The sequence below is a fragment of the Schistocerca gregaria genome, chromosome 8, assembly GCF_023897955.1.
Source record: "Schistocerca gregaria isolate iqSchGreg1 chromosome 8, iqSchGreg1.2, whole genome shotgun sequence".
NCBI lineage: Eukaryota > Metazoa > Arthropoda > Insecta > Orthoptera > Acrididae > Schistocerca > Schistocerca gregaria.
In genome coordinates, this window is record NC_064927.1 from 354,634,550 (window position 1) to 354,655,710 (window position 21,161).

General features: G+C 40.0%; 1 long non-coding RNA gene across 1 annotated transcript; it reads left to right on the forward strand.

Annotated features, from left to right (window-relative positions):
• Positions 1-2,264: 2,264 nt before the first annotated feature.
• On the forward strand, positions 2,265-10,812 carry LOC126284544 (uncharacterized). Its single transcript, XR_007551493.1, has 2 exons — positions 2,265-2,782; positions 10,620-10,812. It is a non-coding gene; the product is annotated as an uncharacterized LOC126284544 (long non-coding RNA).
• The last annotated feature ends 10,349 nt before the right edge of the window (positions 10,813-21,161 follow it).

The following is a 21,161-nucleotide window of genomic DNA, read 5'->3' on the forward strand; positions in this document are numbered from 1 at the left end:
GTCGAACAGATGTGCAGAACTATAGACCTATATATCTAATGTCTATCAGTTGTAGAATTTTGGAACACGTATTATGTTCGAGTACAATGTCTTTTCTGGAGGCTAGAAATCTACTCTGTAGGAATCAGCATGGATTTCGAAAAAGACAGTCATGTGAAACCCAGCTTGCGCTATTCGTCCACGAGTCTCAGAGGGCCATAGACACGGGTTCACAGGTAGATGCCGTGTTTCTTGACTTCCGCAAGGCGTTCAATACAGTTCCCCACAGTCGTTTTATGAACAAAGTAAGAGCATATAGACTATCAGACAAATTGTGTGATTGCATTGAAGAGTTCCTAGATAACAGAACGCAGCATGTCATTCTCAATGGAGAGAAGTCTTCCGAAATAAGAGAGATTTCAGGTTTGCCGCAGGGGTGTGTCATAGGACCGTTGCTATTCACAATTACATAAATGACCTTGTGGATGACATCGGAAGTTCACTGAGGCTTTTTGCAGATGATGCTGTGGTGAATCGAGAGGTTGTAACAATGGAAAATTGTACTGAAATGAAATGCAAGAGGATCTGCAGCGAATTGACGCATGGTGCAGGGAATGGCAATTCAATCTCAATGTAGACAAGTGTAATGTGCTGCGAATACATAGAAAGATAGATCCCTTATCATTTAGCTACAAAATAGGTCAGCAACTGGAAGCAGTTAAGTCCATAAATTATGTGGGATTACGCATTAGGAGTGATTTAAAATGGAATGATCATATAAAGTTGATCGTCGGTAAAGCAGATGCCAGACAGATTCATTGGAAGAATCCTAAGGAAATGCAATCCGAAAACAAAGGAAGTAGGTTACAGTACGCTTGTTCGCCCACTGCTTGAATACTGCTCAGCAGTGTGGGATCCGTACCAGTTAGGGTTGATAGAAGAGATAGAAAAGATCCAACAGAGAGGAGCGCGCTTCATTACAGGATCATTCAGTAATCGTAAAAGCATTACGGAGATGATAGATAAACTCCAGTGGAAGACACTGCAGAAGACGATCAGTAGCTCGGTACAGGCTTTTGTTAAAGTTTCGAGAACATAGCTTCACCGAAGAGTCAAGCAGTATATTGCTCCCTCCTACGTATAGCTCGCGAAGAGACCATGAGGATAAGTCAGAGAGATTAGAGCCCACACAGAAGCATACCGACAATCCTTCTTTCCACGAACAATACGAGACTGGAATAGAAGGGAGAACCGATAGAGGTACTCAGGGTACCCTCCGCCACTCACCGTTTGGTGGCTTGCGGAGTATGGCTGTAGATGTAGATGAACTGTGACCTCCAGTTTCTGTGGTAAGGTGTGGACATCCAACAACTTGTCACCTACTAGTGATTTCACAATCCGTCCATCACTTTCCATAGCTGCTTATGTCAGTAGCACATTAACAACCAACCAACTAACATCGCTGTTTCCAAATTTCTTGCTCCCAGGTACTGGGATGCGACAATCTGACCTTCCTTGAAGTTACTTATGTTGTGGTTGGCAGGAGAGCCAACACCGTGTTACTAGAGAAGGCCGAAAGGCACGCGTTTTAGCTCACGCAGGCTGGCGCGAGGTCTGGAACAGGACAAGGAAATTAGAATTTAGAAAAACTGACGTAGCTGGTGGAATACATAACTTTAATCAATTAATGAAGAACGTCGCTCTTGACGGTACATAGTTCACAATATCAGTAGTAACTGATAATTGGCGTAGCAAATGATGTAGCTGAAGGCTATGCTAAACTATCTTCTCGGCAAATGAGAACGTAAGTAGGCAGTCAACCATCGCTAGCAAAGTCAGCTGTACAACTGGGGCGAGTGCTAGGAAGTCTCTCTAGACCTGCCGTGTGGCGGCGCTCGGTCTGCAATCACTGATAGTGCCGACACGCGGATCCGACATATACTACCGGACCGCGACCGATTTAAACGCTACCACCTAGCAAGTGTGGTGTCTGGAGTGACACAACAACTTACATCAGTGGATTTCCCCTTTTGCAGCCCATGTCATTACTAGAATGATTTGCCTCTGCTCTCCATTCACACCTTCGTTACCACCTCAGAAGCCAGAAGCATCACCAGGTGGCATACAATCTCGCAGTGGCTTGTGGTCATAATGTTTTGGTTTAAAGGGTATATACTTGGAGTCTAGTATAACACATACCTTATGCAACCGGCACGTTGAGTATTTTTTATTTGTATATTTCAGCAGTAGACTTAGTTTGTGCATTTTATTTGTAAAATGTTTAGTTCTTGTGACAAGTGGCCTGGTTCTTGTTATTTACTAGGTCTATATTGTTGTGGTGGGTACATAACGATCGAGTACTGTCGTTCTGCTCTTGCCATCGCTGTCGTCATTGATTAGATTAGATTAATGCTTGTTCCATAGATCATGAATACGACACTTCGTAATGATGTGGAACGTGTTTATTGAAGGTTTTGATGACAGACTAATCAGTAGCTTAGGTTGACGTGTAGGTTTAGTGTCAGCCAGAGCTAAAATATGGTCTGGGGAAAATTTAAAATCTCGAGCTTTTATTCGTTTTAAAATATAAATTCCTTGTTAAGTAGTGCCAGGTGCTGATGGCTCGGGAGAGGGTAACGATCGATATGACGGGATGGTACGAGCCGGTCAGTCAATCGAACGCCTTCTTTTGTCTTGCTCGGTGGTGTCAGTGATTTTGTTTGGGCTGTAATGGTTCGACGGCATCTGTAGGTTTACTGACAGTCCGCGATCTTCCTATCAATTTATGAATTACATAAAAGATGTAAGTACACATTTTTCGAAGTTAAACTCTTTTTAATCAAAACTAAGTATTATGAAAGCGAATATAGGCATCATGATACCTGTGTGTTACAATTGTTTCACAACAGTGAGATATATTTCATTGACAACCTAATGAGAGTACCGCATGTCATAGCGATACGCAATTAAAATATAATCAAAGTATATTTATTTTTTATTATATTATTTATTTTGTTACGAGAAATATACAATATGTACACTTTTGCTTGTTATGCTTACATTCGTTGTATTTCGGTTTTATTTTCGGATATGGCGCCTAAGAGAAAATGCGATAGTAGTTACATTAAATTCGGATTAGTGGCGACATAAAACAGTACGGTACGTTAAATGCGCAGCCCTTCTCACGAACAATTCCTCAGTGTCAGCGAAATTAAAATTACTCTTCGAAGCGGCCCACCGTAATTTCTCTGACTGACCACCACAATTCTTTAAAGGAAAATTAGAGAATCTGAAAAAATGAAACATGGTACAAGATTGGCGTCATCGGAGAAAACATCAGTAGCGCCGCTTGTGACATGAACGAATGGCGCTCCAGCACAACCATATTCGTTCTAGCGGCGCAAATAAAACAGAAGAATCCTTCGGCATTGACAACGCTTGTATCATATGTCGCCAGGCACTACCTTCAAAGACTCTTCCTGCGTGCCTCAATAATACGATGCAGTTGGTCGTTAATATGTTAAATGTTATCAAAAGCAGCACCGTAAATATACGCCACTCTGTGCACTGAAATTGACTCCTACCTTAAGATCATTCTCTTTTACACAGAAGTTCGCTGCATGTCGAAAGTCAACATGCTGGGAAGATTATATTATTAACTCGAAGGAGAGGTCGAGTTGTTTCACGATGAGGAAAAATGTGGAAGACTTACTAAAGAAATGTTCTATACATCTCGGGCGCACTTGGTTTATGTTGTGGATATTTCCACACACTTGAATTAGTGGAGCTTGTAATTGCTAGATTCTGGAAACAGACATTTAGAACATGTGGCGAATATATTTATCCATGAAGATAAACTTCGTGCCTTTATTTAAGCTTCAGTTATGGATAGAGAAAACTGGTAAAAAACTATTCTTTCATTACATTAAAATTGTGTATTTATGACAAAAAATATGACAGAATTAGGGCAAAGGTACAAGAAAATCTCAGCAAATGTTGGCTGATGAATTCATTCATTACTTCCCAGGATACAATGGAACAGAAGCTAAAGTTCACCAAAAACTGATTCTCAACCCTTTTAGCACTAATGCTGGAGAAATTACAGAAGAAATCCAAGATAGCTCGTTCAATAGAAACTGTAAGGATGCTTTTGAATCCAATTCCCTTGAGCAGTTGTGTAAAAAAAAAAAAAAACACTTTATGCACTAAGATCTGAGTTATTGCCTTGCACTGTCTTATAAATTTATGCGAACATATTGCCTTGCGTTATATTATGCTATTTATGCAAAGAAGGGTTTTCTGCTTTGCTGGTAATTAAAAAATTTGAAAATAAGTGATCATATGTGTGTAGGTTTGTGCATAATATAAAGCTGGAAAAAAAATTAGTATGCCCTTTTAGAGGTTTCTAGTTCACTCAAGATTTACTGTTGCAACAGTGCATATGGAGAACATGAAATGATTACATTTACAGATCAGTAGCACAAATGGTTCGAAATACCCATATTAGTACTTGACGTAGCTTTGACGGGGGGGGGGGGGGGGGGGGCGGCAATGCAAACACTGTCTCTGGCATCCACTCAATCGTACAGAAGGGGAGTACTGTCCTTGGATACTTTATTCTACACCTGCTCATGTAGTTCTGTAAGAGTTGTCAATTCACAAGTTGTCAGAGTTACTTCTCATCCCGTCATATTCCACACATACTAAATGGGAGACAGGTCTGGAGATTCTGCTGGCCAGGAAAGGTGCTGCACATCTTGCAGAGCACATTGAGTTTCGCGGACAGTGTGTGGGTGAGCACTATCCACTTGGAACAATACATCACCTTCTTGTTGCAAGAACAGAAAAAGAACAGGTCTAACAACATTTTCCAGTACCGAGTGCTAATTAGTGCGCCCCCCCCCCCATTACCGCTAAAGGTGAATGAGAGTTGTAGCTTATTGCACTACAGACCATGAGGCCTGGGATGGGACCAGAGTGCTGGACAAATGCACTGAATGAGACAGCGCTCACCAAGTCTACATCATACCTGCAAATGACCATCACTTGTATGCAGGCAGAATCTGAGTTCATCACTGAACACCACTGCATGCCATTATATCTTCCAAGTGATCCTATGACAGTAACAGTCAATCTGTGCATGACAGTGCTGTGGCATCGTTGGAAGACAGGCTAGAGGTGTGTGTGCCTGTAGTCCCACTATTAATAACCGGTTCGCAATAGTTTGTGTAGGCACATCTGGGCTCACAAGCCCTCATCTGTGCTGTGGTAGCTGTACAATCTGCCACCAGTGCCCTTAGAATATGACACTAGGGCGGGCATCTGTGCTGCATGGGTGTCCAGGACCTCGTCATTTGAAGGTACTGCTAATAGCATCTCTGCCCTAAAACTCCTACACTCATTCGGGTCCTATTAATTTTGTAGGCTGCATTATTAGCATCCTCAGATATTGAAACTGTACAACAGACATGCCATTGTCCGAGTTACTTCTCATCCCGTCATATTCCACACATGCCATTTTCTCAGTAGCTTGTAAAAGTAAAGGATCACATGTGTCAAAATAATAAGTACAGGAATAATGTACCGAGAACAACAAACAGAATGGAAATTTAAGCTATCTATACTTTTATGAATAAATTCATAAAACTTTGTCAGCATTACCAGGAAGGATTCAAGTTTCACAATCATAGCAGTGGAAGTTCAAAAACATAACTTTTTTTTTACATGTGAAAGTTCATCATTTTTTCACTTCTATTGGCTGCATTTATTGCTATAGGTACACGTGTCTTCGTAAGTAAGAGAGATTCTTTCACGAATTTTGCACAGCATACAAACCATACTTACAGGTGTATGGAACTCTAGAAATTATTTAATTTGTGAAAAAGTGAATGTGCTGTTATATTTTAAACTTCAAGTTTAGAAAAAAATCAAATTTTATAGTTAATTATCTCAATTTTTACCACAGTTTTCAACAGATTTGGAAAATTCTAGAGTTTCATACACCTGTAAGTATGGTTTGTATGCTGTGTAAAATTCATCGAAGAATCTCCCTTACTTATGAAGAAAAGTGTACCTATAACAACAATTGCAGCCAGTGGTAAGTGAAAAAAAGGTGAAATACAAATGTAAAAAAATAAAATATTTTCTTATATTTTTGAACTTCCACCACTATAAGTGTAAATCCTGAATCCTTTCTGACAAAGTTTTATGAATTTATTTTTAAAAGTATAGACAGTGGGAATTAAAATGTCCTTTGGTGTCTCTCCTGCTCCAAGTTGTCCCATTTGACGTCCTACTCCCCCTTTAAGAGAAACTGGTTATTGCATCTTTCTCTATAAGAAAATCTACTTCCTAAATAAATGGATTGCTTGTCCAGTGTGACTAAAAACGTGTGCTCATACCCACTACTCATTTCTAAAATGGTCCGTAATACCACTGGCTTTGACCTTGTGCCAACTGTGCCATTTATTTTTATCCTGCTCACAGGAAGGGTTCTCTCTTCCCTCTGTTTCCTGATTTTTCTGGAATAATTTGCATGAGGCAACGATTCTCTTTGCCCCCGTGTCCAGAATAACAACACCTAGTACACAATTTTCCTGTTTACTGTCAATTTCATCTGTTCCTTAACTTTACAGCTTGCTTACTCATCACATAACTCTTCTATAATTGATCTTCCATGATTAAACTGCCCAAGCTATGTACGGAATTTATTCCATTCTCATTTCTAATGGTTAGTTTTCCCACCGAACTTTTTCACTTGTTTGCCAGTCAAGTTTGTGGAGTCATGTATGCTTTATTCTCTGTTTCATATAGTCTTCCAGTGATCATTCCATTGCTCACTGACTGGTAAAGCACATTCCACCATGTACATCAGTGGCAGTGAGAGTTGCACTCTCTCCCCCTATAATTCAAGGATGCAGACTCACAGGATCATCATGAGTATTGTTGGTGCATGGGTTTTCAGACTAGGACTTTCTCTGCTCTTCAGAAATCCTCCATCAAATAAAAATGTAAATTTCTCCATCTTGTGGTCACATTTTTGTCACTAATCTGTAGGGGCAGCTTACTTTTTAGTATTCTTAAAATGTGTGCCTGAGGCAAACCCTCATATCAGTACTTTGTTTTCTTTACGTGCTTTTCAAAGTGCTTTTGTAGGCTCCCATTCTTTTTGTTGTACTGTTCAGTACTGAATACAACTTTATGTAGTTTTGTCCCCCCCCCCCCCCCAACCCCCCCCCACGCACGCACGCACACACAAACACACACACTCAGTACTTTTCTAAAATGCCTAATTTCATATGTTGTATTTCTTTTTGGACACTTCTGTTGTATGCAAGGCTTCATCACTTTGCATATAAATCCCAATAAATTTAAGTTTCTGTGCATATGTCCAACTTTGCGATAGCACACTACCGAATGATTTGATAATGGTACTGTGGTCTCTTTCTACCCTGGCACATATGTGTCAAACGGTCTATGACAAATATTATTATCCTCCACAAAAATGCTGAGCAATAAACACATGATAGAACCACAATAGTCTTTGCAGATGACACTAATATTCTAATTAAATCACCCACTGAGGAAAATCTACAGGAAAATGGAACATCGTTTATGTGTAGTTTAGTAGAGTGATTCCGTACCAATAGTGTCATCATAAATTCTGAAAAAAACTGTTGCAGCTAGCTTTCACAACATACAAAACCTACAGCCTACAAACCCTCTTTCCACTATTGATGAAAAAATTCTCTAGTGTGAGTCCTACAAACATTTTAAGCATACATATGCAGAAAGGTCTAAAGTGGGAGATGCACTTTAGCAATCTCAATAATATACTTAATACTCTTACATGTGCTTATGCTGTTAGGATTCTCTCTGAAATATGAGCTGCTTATTGATGATGACAGTGCTCCATGGCAGTATACAGTCACTACTGGTGCACGTTTTTTTGTGGGAAGTTACACAATTTTAGAAACAAAATTAAAGTGCTGAAAAAGATTTATCAGGGGTTTCTGTAGGTTTTTTTTTTTTTTTTTTTTTTTTTTTTTTTTTTTAAGTCTGGAAATACTGCCTCTGCCTTGTTTGTATATATATATATATGAAATATTATTTTTTATGGAAGAGAGCACCTTAAAAAAGAAAACATCTTGAAACTTAATTATGATTTACACTCATATAAACATGGCATAAGCTTAACACCGACACAATAAGTACAAACTTATGCAAAATAAGAGTGTACCATACTAGAGTTCCATTATATAACCACACATGACTTCTTATGAAAATGCACACTGACTTGAAATACATTTTGGGTAAAGTAAAAAAGTTCTATCATGTCTGTTGCTTCTACTGTCTCTGATTTTATGGAATATCTGAATAAGTAAATCTCATTAATCAAAAATAGTTTATTATGTATTATAACAATGAAAACAATCAATTTTTGACAAAATAATTTAATTTTATAGATAAAAGCAGTGGCAGAACACACACATAAAAGGGGGTTGTCATTAGACAAGCTTTCGGAGCCAGTGGCTCCTCCTTCAATCAGAAGGGTTCAAGGGGGAGGTTGTTTTATGTGTGTGTCCTGCCAATTTATCTGTCCAATAAAATAATTGTGTATTATGTTTCTTTATATTTTCACCTACTTCAACTGTAGTAATCATGGAGTCTCACATAATAAGTATTGGTGTCATTTGTACAAGCAATGTAATATGTCAGTTTATATTATTATGTAAAATCAAGCAATGGAAAGTCTAGGACATTATAAGAACAATAGTATGAAATGAATAGATTGCTACTCACTGTATAGCGATGTTAGGTTAAGGACAGGCACAACAAAAAGACTACTTTACATTTAAGCTTTCAACCAAAAGGCATTCTTCTGAAGTAGAAACCACACACATTCGCACAAGCACAACTCAGTCACACATGACCAATGTCTGGCCGGACTAGGGACTGCAACTTTGCCTGATGAAGAAGCAAGCTAGTGTGGCCGAAGGGGGTAAGGAGGCGGCATGGGATGAGTAGGGAAAGGGATAGCTGGGTGGGGATGGTTGAAGCTGTAGTGCTTCTTGTGGAAGTGTACAGAGACACATTGGGCACAGGGTAGGGCTGCTAGATGTAGGCGGTAGATTTGAGCAGAGGGGAAGGACAGGGACTATGAAAGTTGAGACCAAAGGGTTACAGGAACATAGGATATATTACCAGGAGAATTCCCAGCAGTGCAGTTTAGAAAAGCTGTTATAGGTAGGAAGGATAGTGTGTAGGATTCGTCATTTCAGGACACAAGAGTTAGTCAAAATCATACCAACTATCCTCTTTCCCACCCCACCCCACCCACAGTGGTCTTCTACTGCCCACCAAACATAAGCCATAACCTTGCTCCCAAACCTTGCCTCATGGCTTCTATCCCTTCAATAGACCTAGATGCATCACCTGTCCCATACATTCTCCTACCACCACCACCAACTCCAGCCCAGCCACAGGCAGCACCCATCCCAACAAATGAAGAGTTACCTGTGAAAGCAGTCATTTCCTCTACAAACTAAGCTGCAAACTGTGTGCTATTTTTTACTTCGGCATGACAACTAACAAGCTGTCTGTCTGCATCAATGGCCACTGCCAAACTGTAGCAAAGAGATATCTGGATGACCCAGTTATTAAACATGCTGCCTAAAATGATGTACTTCACTTCAATGACTGCTTCAAAGTCAACATCATCTGGATCTTTCCTACCAGTATCAGCTTTTCTGAATTTCACAGGTGAGAGCTCTTTCTGCAATATCTGCTACACTCCAGTACTACACAACCTTCTGCTCCACCTTGCTTTTTTTCCTATTCTCTACCCCCCTCCCCGAAACCTCACTGCTACACCTGACAGCTCCACCATGTTCCTGCACACTCCCACAAGCAGCACTACACCTTCTTCCACCCCTATTCTCTTATTTCTTCCCCTTGCCACCTCATGCTTCTTCCTTACCCCCACTACCCACACCAAACTGCTTCTCCCATCAGGTGAAGTTGCAGTCCATAGTCTGGCCACAGTAGCTAGAGACATTGATCACACATGTGAGTTGTACTTTGTGTGTGTGTGTGTGTGTGTGTGTGTGTGTGTGTGTGTGTGTGTATATGTGTGTGTGTGTGTGTGTGTGTGTTGTCTACTTCAGAAGAAGGCTTTTTGGCCAAAAGCTTAATTTTTTAGCAGTCTTTTTATTGTGTCTATCTGTGACTTATCATTTCCACTGTAAGGTGAGTAGCAATTTATCCTTTTCATAATATTGTCATTATTGCATCCTGGACTTTTCATAATACAGTGACTACTGCAATCATCATTTAATTATATTTACCCTTTGTCCTATATCATATGTACAAACAGTGTACTAAAAATGATTTTGTTGACCAATTAGTGGTAATACTAAATTACCAGATTAAAATGTGTCAGGTTCGAGAAATGGCTCAGCACAAGATTTTAATCTGACCCGAAGTTTCAAAAAGATTTTTTTCCTAGTAATGTAGTTTGTATGCATAAATATTTCATTTTCTTCAGTTTTCATACAGCAATAGTTAAGTTAATTTCTTTTATTTAAAAAATAATTTAAAAAACCACACACATGGTAATCTGATTGAACTTGTTTCAATAGAGCTTCATCTATTGTGAAAACCAGAGGTCTACAATTGTCTCTTGAAAAGAGACGTGCATTACAAGAGTCTATCAAACAAACAAGAGAATTGTCAAAAGCACGCAAAGAACAGTTTTTGGAGGAAAAGAAAGCAAAGAAACTGAGGCGGAAGCTTAATCTTGAAAGACAGGAGGCAAACAGAAGAAAATCTGAAGTAGTCCAAGTGGTAAGATTCTAACTTGAGATGTAACTTGTAGTTTTACTCTTCTATTGCAATTTAAATAAATTTAATGGAACACGAATTTTTCAGATCAAGAACACAGCCAAAATAAAGAAGATGAAGAAGAAGCTGCTTAGGAAGATAGAAAAACGAGACACAACAGATTTAATGAAACATTAATACCCCTCGTAACTTTTATATGCTGTAGTGCATATGAAGATGATGCTGATAAACGATGATGATGAAAATGATGACGACGATGACGATGATGACGACGACATGTCTGTAGTGCTCCAAGTATTGGGGTGTTGGCCTGGCTATGAGGAGTCAGCAAATACTTATAATTTCTAAATCCTGTTGTTACATTCAATAAAATGTTATTTTTAATTAAAGTTTCATTTTTATAATAAAATTTCACATCAGTACACAACTTTTAATGCCTGTGTAAGGTATACTTGGTATGTGGGTTAAAAAATCTTTGTTTTATTTGATAATCAAACAATAAAAAATAAAATCAGTAAAAATAACTAGAAGCATAACTGAAGAAGCAAGACATATTTTAGTGTTACAGAAAATGAATTTCATACTGAGTTGTTGTTTTCATTTGCTTTAATTTTAATAAATTATTTTCGTCAGCACAGGCAGTGTTCACTGATGAAGTGCATCACTCTCCAGATCATTAAAAGGAAGAGGCCACTCTTAGCCTTACCTAGCTACTACAGCCATTTCTACTTAGGTTATTAATGTTTTACTATTCATGAAATTGTGATATTTATTATATATTAGATTAAGTTCATCTGAAACAGGGTTAGAAAGTTGAAAATTAAGGGCCACCCTAATAGGCAAACACATCGGCCCATTATAGGTGTGCTATATAGTCGTAGTGTAGCACCATTTTTGTGGAGATGTATTCTCGACAGTGTTACAGGCATAAAAAGTGCAGAAATTATATAATGTATCATAAACATTGTGATGAATGAGATTCTGATAAATTGAGTAATTGGTGTTACAATAAGAACCATATACATAACAATAGGTGCAGTAGTTGACAGTATTCAGGCTATAAACTTTGAAAAAGTTGTAAATATTAGTATCATGATTTTTTCCAAAATTCAGTGAAGATAGTATGTTGATTTTGATGTCAACAGGTCCCAAAAGCAAGCACAAACATGCCGATAATATTCTGTCTGTGGTAGATTTTGATTGATTTTAGATTTTGTTTTGAGCTCAGAAGAGCTCTCTTATCGCCTTGCTGGAGAGATGGACTCAGTGTGGAAACATGAGGGGCACTTGTTCTGGCTCTGTGATGAGACTCTTCTACTGACAGTGCTGGGCGAGGAGAGAATTTTTTTCATGGGTTTGTGGTTAGTGGTGAAACTAAGGTCTACCATTGAGGCACAGAACCAAAATGAAAAATTGAAGTATGGCAAAGAGAAAGATGTTACAGAATATATTATAACATTACACCTCCTTTTACAAAAAGTTACCCCACGATTATTGCTGTTGGGGAGAGACACACAGCTCCTGAAGATGGACAGCAACTTTTCCAGTAGCTGCAAGAACAGAAGTGAGGATGACTGACTGATCTAGCCTTGTAACATTAAGCAGTATGGACTTTCTGTATTGATACTGTGAATGACTGAAGGCAGGGGAAAGCTACAGCCTTTATATTTTCCCAAATGCAAGCAGCTCTACTGTATAGTTTAATTGTGCTGGCATCCAGTTGGGTAAAATATTCCATAGATAAAATAGTCCACTCTTTGGATCTTCAGGTGGGCACTGCTCAAGGAAATGTTATAAGAAAAACAAAATGACATTTTACTGGTAGAAGTTCGGAATTTTTAAGTCCCACAATTAGCTTGGTAGGTTAAAGAATTTGATAATAGGTAAGTTAGGTACAGTGGAAATTGCTGAAGTGAGTTGGCAGGTAAAATAGGAGTTCTGGTAATATGGGTATAAGGTTACCAACACAGTCAAGTAGGGTTAATGTAGCAGTAGACATAATGAATAAGAAGATAGGATATGATTCAGCTATTGTAAACAACCTTGTGAACACTGTATTTTGGGCAAGGTAAACATAAAGCCAATACCCAACACAGCAGTACAAGTATAAATGCCTAATACCTCTGCAGATGATTGAAAAAATGTGTGATGAGATAAAAGAAATAATTCTGATCATTTAATACGTAGCATGCAGCTAACATTACATTATGGCACTAAGGGAAGTGGGAATAAGCAGCAGATGTAATATTACATCACACCAGTTATGATGATTTTCCATGGTGTTAAATGCATATTTATGGCTCTGGTGTCAAATGTATATTCATGGCTCCTGCAAATGTCAGATCTGCTGGCCTTGTAGTGTCTGGTAGATGGTAGTAGCAATATCAGTCTAGAAATTCATTGTTTTGAAGCCTTTTCATCATCTCTTGTGTCATAGGCATTAGCTGACTATCAAGCTCTCTCTGTTTCTTGCTTATGTATTGACTGTGTGTTCAAAATGTGTAGTGAAGAGGAGAAATGTCTGGAGCAAATGATCTACAAAGTCACTCTCATTGTGTTTTTTTGTATAACATAACAAATACATATGTAAATATTGCACTTCACAACAAGAATAATTCTTGAAACATGTTTGGCTCATTGTGAAAAAAATACATAAGTGGCACTGTGTCTAAAAAATATGTAACAGGCACTGTGTCTAAAAAATATGTAACAGGCACTGTGTCTAAAAAATATGTAACAGGCACTGTGTCTAAAAAATATGTAACAGGCACTGTGTCTAAAAAATATGTAACAGGCACTGTGTCTAAAAAATATGTAACAGGCACTGTGTCTAAAAAATATGTAACAGGCACTGTGTCTAAAAAATATGTAACAGGCACTGTGTCTAAAAAATATGTAACAGGCACTGTGTCTAAAAAATATGTAACAGGCACTGTGTCTAAAAAATACGTAACCGGCACTGTGTTTGAAAGTGAATAACAGTGTCAACTAGTGCTACAGGAACGATAAAAAATGGTATAAACGACAGGAAAATGTTAATTCTGGGAACGTAAAAGCAGGGTTATACTGTAGTAAAAAAAGGAAGAAAAGTAAAAATATTAGGGATAAAATGGGTAGAAATCTACACAAAGCACAATTTAATTGCTAACACTTAGTTTAAGAATCACAAAAGAAAGTTCTGTATGTGGAAGGGACCTGGAAGCACAGGAAGATTTCAGACAGGTTATATGATAAGGTGAGATAGCATTTAAAGTGCAAAGCATTACCACGTAATTGGATAGATAAAAAATCTACTCTCCAAGTGACAGCAGGAGAACACCCAAATAAAATAGGTTTTACTTATGCAAGCTTTCGGAGCCAGTGGCTCCTCCTCCTGGCAGAAGCATTGAAGGGGAAGAAAGAAGAGTGAAGGGAAAGGAATGGGAGAGGTGGAGTTCAGAAAAGTCAGCTGGAATCTCGTGTCGGTAGACTCACCGGGCAGTAAGTCTCCCCTGACCCGGGGTTCTGAACTTCACCCCTTTTCCTAAACTTATCTTATTCTTTACCCTTGACCCCTCTTCCTTCCCACTCTACCCTTCTGTCAGAAGGAGCCACTGGCTCTGAAAGCTTGAATAAGTGAGACCTCCTCCTATACAAGTTCTGTTCAAAAAATTCTGAAACATTTGTAATGTCACACCAATGGTGCATTGGAGCAAAATGCACTTGGCATCCCTGCACACATTTGTGTGAAAGGTGCCCCTGCCAAAAGTTTTGTTATTGTATGTCTGTTAACTATTGTTCAGTGCTGTATTGAGTAGAACATCATGTCACACAGTTTGTGAATTTTGAGATGGCAGAGTTAGAGGAACAACAATTTTGCATTAAATTTTGCGTGGAACTTGAGAAAACCTTTATGCGGAAACACCAAATGATGCAGTGCTTAAGCCATAATCAGTGTCACAAATGGTTCACGTGGCTTAAAAAGGCCAGGCTTAAGTTCAGGACACCCATTGACACTTATCGATGATGCTCATGCCAGGAATGTCAACGAAATTGTGCATGCCAATTGAAGACTGACTGTTTGAGAGAATGCAGAAGAATGTAACATTTCAGTTGGATCATGTCATGAAATCTTGACATTGGATCATGAAAATGGATCTTTTGGATCATGCAAATGAGAATGAGATATTCGTCAAGAGAATCATAACGTGATTAGAGGTGGGTGTATGGTTATGATGTTGAGACCAGGGTTCAACCTTTACAATGGGTCATGAAAGGTTCTCCAAGACTAAAAAAAAAACTAGTTAGGTCAGATCGAATGCCAAACTCGTGCTGATAGTTTCCTTTGACACAGGGCACTGGGACAGTGTGTTAATTGTTGGTACTATCGGAACACGTTGTGACACCTGCGAGAAAATGTGAGAAGGAAACGGCCTGAAATTTGGCAAGACAATTCATGTGTCACACATCACAATAATGTACCCACACATTCATGACTGTTGCACAAAAACGAAATCACTGCTGCCTTATCCTATATGCTCTCCAGGCCTGTCCCCAGCGGACTTTTTTTATTTTATTTCCCAAGTTGAAAACCCCATTGGAAGGACAAAGATTTTCAACAATAGAGAAGATAAAGGAAAATTCACAGATGGTACTTTGCATGATCCAGCAAGAGGGGTACAAAGTCTGTTCTCAGAAGTGGAAACTGCATTGGGAGCAGTGTATCAATTGTAGAGGAGAGTATTTTGAAGGAGACCATCCACAATAAGTAAAAGGTAATCCTAGAAAAAAATTTGTGGACAGAGTTCCAAAATTTTTTGAACAGACCTTGTATGTGCGTTCTCCTGCCACTGCTTGGTGAGTATATTTTTTCACATATCCAGTTACATTGTATTATCAAAATTGATTATTTTCATTGTTATAAAACATTGCCATGGATAGGCTTACACCCAAAAGTAAAACAAGGGCAATCATGTATAGTCAGATCAGGTGATGCTGAGAGAATTGGATTAAGAACTGAGACAATAAATATAGTAGATGAGTTTTGTTATTTTCATAGCAAAATGACTGACAATGTCCAAAGTAGAGGAGAGGTGAAAAGCAAACTGCCAATAGCGAGAAAAGCAGTTCTGAAAAAGATAAATTTGTCAACACCAAAATAAATTTTAAGTGTCTTTTTCTGAAGGCATTTGTCTAAAGTATAGCATTATATAGAATCAAACACAGATAGTAAACATTTTGGGCAAAAAAAGAATAGAAGCTTTTGAAATACGCCTCTACAGAAGACTGCTGAAAATAAAATGAATAAATCGAATAACTAACGAGGAGGTACTGAAACAAAATGGGGGGAAAATTATGGTTCAGATTGATTAAAAGAAGGAACTTGTTGATAGGTCATATTCTGAGGCACTAAGGAATAGTCAGTTTAGTAATGTAGGGAAGTGTGGAGGATTTTATTGTAGAGGGAGAATGTAGGCACAAATACAGTACACAGGTTCAAATGGATGTAGGGTGCAGTAGTTATTCACAGATGAATAGGCTTGCACAAGATATGTTAGAGTGGAGAGCTGGATCAGACCAGTCATTGTGCAGTTTTGTAAGACAGTTTGCCTTTGAATACTGACTCTTGAAATCCTGAGCAGCTGAGGACAAGCACATACATTTCTGTGGTTTTACTCACTATGTCTATGTACTATCATTCAGCTGTAATTTATGTAAACAGCCATTTATAATAATGTACTGCGTAGCTGCTATGGTCTGGTTTAGAAAGTACTGCCCTGGGGAGAACCTCAGGAAAGGGTGGCCTTGTTGACAAAGAAAACTGTTGGTGGAACACTGAAGTATAAGTGGTTGTGAAAATGAAATGAAATACCGAGGAGATGTGAAATGAAAATGGAGCAGCTGAGGGCAAACAACTACAGAAGCTGGCCATCAAGGGGGCAAAAAGAGCAGTTGGCAATTTGAGGGTGGGTGCATGAAAAGATGTATATGAGAAACTGGAGACAAAACAGGGAAGAACAAATCTCTTTGAAAAGCTAAGGCCAGAGATAATGCAACCAAGGATTTCACCCAAGTTAAACAATGAAATGATGCCCAGACTCCAAGATGAGAGTAAGATTAAAGAACAATGGAAAAACTACTTTGAGAAACTCTAGAAGGACGAAAATCAAAGAAACAACTCGGAATAGGGTGGCTCCAGCCAGAACATGATATGGAATATATCACAAGAAATAGTTGTTTCAGCACAGAGAGAAAGCAAAACTGGAAACACAGCTGGACCAGATGAAATCCCCATAGAAACTTTGGAGTGTCTGGATAGGGTAGGGGTAGACGTACTGTGGGACGAGATAGGTCTGTGGCATCGATAGTTCGTATTGACCATGAAACTTAATATCTGTGAACTCTAAGTGATCTGTCCAACCTTCGTCTTAACTTTACTTTTGTCAGTTCTTTGTTATCTTCATTCTGTATGGACACAGTATCAAGTGTAAATATATACGAGCTACAACGTATATGGGAATTAAGATTTCTGAATCCCGATTACCGATCCCATTCCCATAGTGGTGACCACGCAGTTCATTTGTGTTTTGCGTATTCCGTGCCAGTGTTTATGCAACAGGTTATATGCACTGTGCAATGACCATGCCAAACAATACCTTGTTCGAAGATGTGGAAGCAGAACCCCGCTCTCCAAGTTTTGTCGTTTCTTCGCCTATGGTGTATTCACCATTTACACACAGTGATACTTGTTCTCAACGAACGCCATGTGCTAACCTCATTAATTTTCAGTGGTCGACAACTATGCTGTTAGAGCGAAGAATGACTCAGGCTTCGCATCAACGGATTATGCCCATCCGACAATGAAATGTGAAATGAACAATATTTCGAATTCTCTCTCTTCAAATCGAGTGTTTCAAGAACGAAGTTATCTCCATTCGAACACGTGTTTAGCCACCCACCGGCATGATACGTCAGTTACTGTCGGGCCATGTGCAACGCTGCCATTACTAAAAACCGCGCTGGATCTGTTCCGCACATGTTGTGTTCCAGTTGTGTCTAATTTACATGCACAATTCAGTTTTTCGCCTAACATGGACCCCTTACCTCGCCTCAGTGACCCGCCACATGTACTACAGCATGTTATGCATCAGTCTGTGTGAAGATCACAGAAAAATGACTCAGAGATGAAACGTCAGTAGGAGAGCAAAAGTTTTGATCTATGCCAGGGAAAGGAATAAGAGATATGATCTGCACACTCTGCTGACTTACGGAAGAACATCGAGTGAATAATTAGAAATAACTGGTTTTTATAGACCTAGAGAAAACATATGACAGGGTGCCACAGCAAGAAATATGAAAATGTATGTGCAAGAAGCAAATCCCAGAGAAATATGTACACCTCATACAAGATACGTAATTTGCAAGAACAAGGATAAAAAGATTCGCACCAACTTACATTGGGGATCTGCACTTAGCTTCTACAGCTTGTCCTGGGAATCCTGTCAATGAATTCGAAGTAAAGTCCTGTGGTGCATGTTTTGCGGATGATATTGTTTCATGAGGAGCAAGCAAACATTGAGTGGAGGGCAGTGTGGAAAGCCAGAGGTGAGCATCAGAGGGTTTAAAATCATCCAGAGAAAAACAGAGTATTTCTGTCTGGGAAGCAAGGAAGATAACAAAGTCAAAATGAATGAGGAAAGCCTGAAAAGATGGATCACTTTAAATATCTCAAATCAATAATGGTAAGTAATAGAAATCTGAATTGTGGGATATATTACAGAGTGCAAGCTGGATGGAGGAACTGGAAAAGGATGTCAGTAATCCACTGTGACAAAAATATAAATGTCAAAGTGAAAGGGAAGACATTGCATGGAGCAGAAACATGGGCAACAACTAAGAACCAGTGCCATAGGCTAGATGTAGCTGAGGTGAGTGTGTGGAGTCATCAGAATGGACCAGATTTGAATTGAAAATATCCAAGGAGTTGTAAAAGTTGAAGGGTCCAAAAAAGTGCACAAGAGGAAACTTCGATGATACGAAGAGCCCAAAGTCATGTTGCAAGGAGGATGATGGAGATGGCAATGGATGGTTCTAGGGAAAGAGCATAGCCTGAAAAGAGGTGGATGGACTATGTTTGAGAGGACCAGGAGGGAAATGTAGCTGATGGAGGATGAGGACATGCCTGGATCAGGAAAAGTGGAAGAAACCTTGACTAAAATGTTGGCCCCATGTAAGGCAGGAAAAGATGCAGGAGAGGTTGAACTACAGTAATCACAGTAACTTTCTTGTTGCAATATTATGAGAAGGAAAGTTGCCACTCAGATGTAGCTTAGATGCTGAGTCGAAGACAGGCACAACAAAAAGACTCGGTATGGATTTTTTGTCTCGTTACGAACGATCTCCGGCCGTCATACAGGGTTCAGTGCTCCACCATCCTACAAACACTCACATACTGTGCACCTGCACCTATGTCCAACACTCTGTTTCCACCGCAACATTGTCTCATTACGAACAATCTCCGACCGTCATACAGGACTCAGTGCTCCACCATCCTACAAACACTCACATGCCGTGCACCTGCACCTATGCCCAACGCTCTGTTTCCACCGCAACATATGATATACGTGAGTGCTCTGCCCTCACAGGTAACATTGTGACCTGCATTACACTTACAGCGAGCTCGTCGTGGCTCATACCTTGCTTCTGCAACTTTACTTGCATGTGATGTTCCAACCCTCCCATCGCGCTCGCCTCATCCAGTGCCATGTGTTTCAAACAGTGCTGCTAATGACAGTCACTTGCGCACGTTGCAACCACACCCATCACTCAGACAGCTACCGCGCATGTTGATAAACGTTCTCCCTCTCTCACTCACCGGCCACATGACCCAGCGCCCATTGTGGCCCCACATCCAACGCCAGCCTGGTCTCACACGCGCCGGTTGTCCAGTGCAAGATTAACAGCGGACAGTCGCCGACCATCCCCCTTCGCTCAGTGCTGCGCGCGCACCCACCCCTTCCACACAAGCGCACGCCGCACTCCTCTAAGAGACATGACTTCACGCCGCACTCCTCTAAGAGACATGACTTTCGTGCTACCTTTCCCCATTCGCACTAATGGCTATGCCTCGACACGCCCTACTCCTCCGAAGACTCAGCACCAGGATGTTAACCAGTCTCGTGTGCAGTTCTCAGTTTCTTCTGTCACTTATGGAATGACACACAAGATAATTGCCAGCCCTCCTATTAGGCATAAGGTTCGACATCTCAACCCTGTCAAGTTGCGCGTGGCCTGACAGCAGATTAAAGAACTCTTGACGGCAGGTGTTCTGCAACTTTCAGACAGCAACTGGTCTTCACCAATCCACCTCATCTCCAAATACAATGGATCTTTTAGAATGTGCAGCGATTACAGACACTTAAGCACTCGTACCGTCATGGACAATTACCCAGTGATGGACAATTACCCAGTGCAGAACATCAATGTCTTCACTCGCATGTTATCAGATGCTACAATTCTCTGTGTTATTGACTGTAAACGCACCTACCACCAGATTCCCGTGGTCCTAGAAGACATTCCTAAGATGGCTATTATCACGCCGCTCGGTTTATTCCGATACCACTTCGTGCCGTTCGGCCTAAAGAACACGGCGCAAACGTGGCAACGTTTCATTGACTCTATCTTGCGACAGTTCAAGTTTTGCTTTGTTTATCTGGACGACATTCTCATTTTTTGCAGCTCAGCGGCGGAACATGAAAATCATCTGTCTACGGTCCTCCAGACCTTGAACTCCAATGGTGTCAGGGTCAACAAAGACAAGTTTCAGTTGCGCCAGACGTCAGTCTCCTTCATAGGTTACATCATCTCCGCTTTTGGAATACAGCCTCCCAAATCTTGTGTGCAGGCTATCACGTCTCTGCTGCCCCCAGCTACTTACAAAGAGCTATGCCATTTCCTTGGCACCATCAATTACTATCGTTGCCATCTGCCTTCTGCCGCCACTATTCACGTACCCCTGACGGATGCTGTTTCAGGTGAACAAACTTCCAGTATCAAACCCGTCTCTTGGACTTCTCCGATGCTAGAGGCCTTCAAGGCTCTGAAGACTTCTTTGCTCATGCTGTGACACTCATCCACCCCGACTCCTCGGCTGAGTTAATCATCACTACGGACACCAGCAACATCGCGGTGGGGGCAATGTTGCAACAACGCAAAGGTGACACGGTTTCTCCCCTTCATTTCTTCTCCAAGAAACTATCTACGGCCCAGAGAAAATATTCTGCATTCGATAGAGAGCTCCTTGCTGTTTACGAGGCAATCAAACATTTCTGCCCCAACATCGAGGAACATTCGTTTTTCGT